Source organism: Symphalangus syndactylus, chromosome 9 (genome assembly GCF_028878055.3).
Source record: "Symphalangus syndactylus isolate Jambi chromosome 9, NHGRI_mSymSyn1-v2.1_pri, whole genome shotgun sequence".
NCBI lineage: Eukaryota > Metazoa > Chordata > Mammalia > Primates > Hylobatidae > Symphalangus > Symphalangus syndactylus.
In genome coordinates, this window is record NC_072431.2 from 66,117,293 (window position 1) to 66,121,260 (window position 3,968).

Below are 3,968 nucleotides of genomic sequence, written 5' to 3' on the forward strand. Positions count from 1 at the left end.
TTTTATTTTTTTTTTTGACAGGGTCTCCCTCTGTCACCCAGGCTGGAGTGAAGTAGCAGGGTCATAGCTCATTGCAGCCTCAAACTCCTGGGCTCAAATAATCCTCCTCTCTTGGCCTCGTGAGTAGCTGGTACTACAGGTGCACACCACCACACCGGGCTAATATTTAATTTTTTTTTTTTTTTTTTGAGACAGAGTCTTGTTCTGTCACCAGGCTGGAATGCAGTGGTGCTATCTCAGCTCACTGTAACCTCCACCTCCCGTGTTCAAGCGAATCCCCTGCCTCAGCCTCCCAAGTAGCTGGGATTACAGGTACGCACCACCACGCCTGGCTAAGTTTTTGTATTTTAGTAGAGACAGGGTTTCACCATGTTGGCCAAGATTGTCTCCATCTCTTGACCTCGTTATCCACCCACCTTGGCCTCCCTAAGGGCTGGGATTACAGGTGTGAGCCACCGCGCCTGGCCTAATATTTAAATTTTTTGTGAAGATGGGGTGTAATTATGTTGCCCAGGCTGGTCTCAAACTCTTGATCTCAAGCAATCCTCCTGCCTTGGTCTCCCAAAGTGCTGGGATTAAGGCATGAGCTATCACACCTGGCCTCTGGAAGTTTTTAAGAAAAGAGTCTGGCCTGGCCTGGGCAGCCATGAACCACTTCCCTGATGGGATGTAGTGTGGGGGAGATCTGGGGATCAGTAAGACGAATCTAGGCCAAGAGGCAGAGATGGAAGAATGACATGGCTCAGGAAGGCAGGCAGGTACATACAGATCGAGGGAATAGAGAAAATTGTGGGAGCCATAGGACTCCAGGGTGTGGAAAGCATGCAGTATTAGAGGCAAGACTATGCACAGCCCCTCCAGAGGCCACATACACGAGAAGAGACTTAACACAGCCTTGCTCTGTAACCGAACCAGGGTTCAGCTGCTGACCACTTGAAAGCCTTGCACAAGAGGCAAGAATTTGTGGGAAGAAAAGCTGGTTGCTTTGGAGAGCAAGCAAAGCAAGAAGATGGTGGACTGTCGTCCCAAAGTACCATCTTAAATCACAACCAGTTTTAGGCTCTTTTTATGTTAAGAGCAGAGGGAAGGGGGGCGGCTAGGATCAAGATGTAACTGACAGTGCTTGCTTCGGCAGCACATATACTAAAATTGGAACGGTACAGAGAAGAATAGCAAGGCCCCTGGGCAAAGATGACATGCAAGTTCCTGAAGCATTCTATATTTTAAAAAATAATTTAAATTTTAAAAAGATGTAACCGACCACCGCAGACATCTGGGCACTAGTGAGGGTCCAAGGAGGTTGGAAACTTCTCCGTCCTTGGTCAGATCACAATGCTCATATAAATTTTACAACAAAACAGCTAGTTGTTTACATACTTCTCCCTTAATCCCAGAGTTAGTTTTTAAAACTACATGATTGCTGTGTGTGCATTATTATCCCAGTGTTCTAAAATTATCCTAGGCTACGTGCAGGAATGAGTAAAGGTCCCTTAAACAAAAATGGAGTTAGTTATGTTTGTTCTTTTACTGTTTCTCTGCTATAGTTCAAAGATGGCTTCCTAATGAAATGAAGCTCCTGGGACTCACCCTCATACAATCGCCGTTCCTTAAATCTCAACAGGCCTGTGACTCTGCATGGCTTCTGAAGCTGTCATAAGAAGTCTTGGCCGGGCGCGGTGGCTCATGCCTGTAATCCCAGCACTTCAGGAGGCCGAGACGGGTGGATCACGAGGTCAGGAAATCAAGACCATCCTGGCTAACATGGTGAAACCCCTTCTTTACTAAAAATACAAAAAATTAGCCGGGCATGGTGGCCGGCGCCTGTAGTCCCAGCTACTCGGGAGGCTGAGGCAGGAGAATGGCGTGAACCCGGGAGGTGGAGCTTGCAGTGAGCCGAGATCGCGCCACTGCACTCCAGCCTGGGAGAAAGAGCGAGACTCCGTCTAAAAAAAAAAAAAAAAGTCTTCTGGCTTCCACTGGGAGATCTTGGAAAGTTTGCACTGTAAGCGCTTTGCAGTTGGCTACCCCAGGTTAACATGAAAAGAGAGTGTTGCCCAGCTAACCTACATAGCTCTGCTACCCCCACTGAGACACCAGACATATCAGAGAAGATCTGAACCTTCAGAACACCCCAACTGTAATCAATATCTAAATGCAAAACTGTTTGAGAGATTCACAATAGCAAAGACATGGAATCAACCCAAATGCCCATCAATAATAGACTGGATAAAGAAAACGTGGTACATATACACCATGGAATACTATGCAGCCATAAAAAGAATGAGATCATGTCCTTTGCAGGGCTATGGATGGAGTTGGAGGCCATTATCCTCAGCAAACTACCGCAGGAGCAGGAAACCGAACACCGCGTGTTCCCACTTACAAGTGGGAGCTGAATGATGAGAACACACAGAAACATGGGCAGAACAGCACACGCCATGGCCCATCATGAGAGTGGGGGGAGGGAGAGCATCAAGAAGAATAGCTAATGCATGTGGGGCTCAATACCTAGGTAATGGGATGATCTGTGAGGCATACCACCATGGCACACATTTAGCTATGTAACAAACCTGCACATCCTGCACATGTACCCCTGAACCTAAAATAAAAGTTGAAGATTAAAAAAAAAAACTTTTGGAGAGACCCCAAGTGAAAACCATCCAGCTGAGCCCAGTTCACCCACAGACCTGTAAGAGCCAAATAAATATTTTCTTTAAACCACTGCATTTTGTGCTGGTTTGTTCTGCAGAACTAGAGGAATAAACTTCGTGCCTGGAAGTTGGTGCTTCCAAAAAAAGAAGAAAGAAAAAGAAAATATTAATTGAAAAAAAGAAAATGTCTTGTATATCAAGACATACAAATGTGCCAGTGGATCAATAGGGTTGCCCGTTTCTCATCTTGAGTAACGAATGCTGCCCAGATAGGCTTAAAGGCACAGAGCCCGCTGGATGGAGTTCGGCTCCTGTCCACCTGTTGAATTTCTATAGTCTTTAATTTGTCTGAGTCATGTGTTTTCCTGACTGACACCGATAGTTCAGTGTGTCCTTCTGGGCACAGTGCTATAAAATTATAGTCGAGTTGATTAATAAGGTGTCTCTATTCCCCTCTTTCCTTCACTGCCATTTACAAGAAAATAGCGTGAGTGAGTGGCAGAATATAGCCCTGTCAGTATCCTGCCTTCACAGAAATAAAGAAAAATGTGAAACTGTCAAATCTCAAGTGTTCTATATCCAAAGGAACATTACTGCATCCTCTCTGGCATCCCTCAACATCCCATAATGCTCCTATCAGTGAAAAAAAAACAATAGCGTGATGTGCAGATGCTTCTTCTGAGTTTATTTTTATTTGGTTCGGTAATAACCAGGGTGATTTCTGAATCCCAATAAGACAGCTACACACAGTATTCTTGTCTTCCCATTCAGACAGAAATATAGTTTATTCACCATGCCAGCCACACTAAAATGCCCAGAAAGTTTCACATTGGTCTATGAAAGAATTCTAGTATCATTGGCAGAGATTTTAGGTGTTATCTAATCTACCTAGTAACCGGATTCATTGATTTCCTCATTCAAAAATTTGCTATTGAATACCAACTACGAGTCAGGCACTGTGATTTACTAATCCACTTTTTTCTCTTGTGACAGGTAACTGTGGTCTGTAAACTAAGAATGAACGCCTAAGCCCCACCTCCACCCTGCTGCCCCAACCGACTGAACAAACTCTCTTGGCCAAGGGGACCCCAGAAAAACCTTAAAACTGAGTTCCCAGCCACGATGGGACATGGAGTCAGACATGCCTCATAATACATGCCCTTTTGCAGTTCAGACACAGCTGACCAGCACTAATGTTAAAATAGAGACCACAAGACTGACAGAACAGACTCTTTGTGGCAATAAGATACCAAATTCTAAACAGGATCTAAGGTCATGTCAGGCAAGGGTTAAGTCAGACCCCCCTACACTTAAAGA

The 3,968-nt window shown here is 44.9% G+C and overlaps 1 non-coding gene across 1 annotated transcript; it reads left to right on the forward strand.

Moving 5' to 3' along the window:
- The first annotated feature begins 1,119 nt into the window (after positions 1–1,119).
- Positions 1,120–1,226, forward strand: LOC129490812 (U6 spliceosomal RNA). Its single transcript, XR_008660308.1, has one exon. It is a non-coding gene; the product is annotated as a U6 spliceosomal RNA (small nuclear RNA).
- The last annotated feature ends 2,742 nt before the right edge of the window (positions 1,227–3,968 follow it).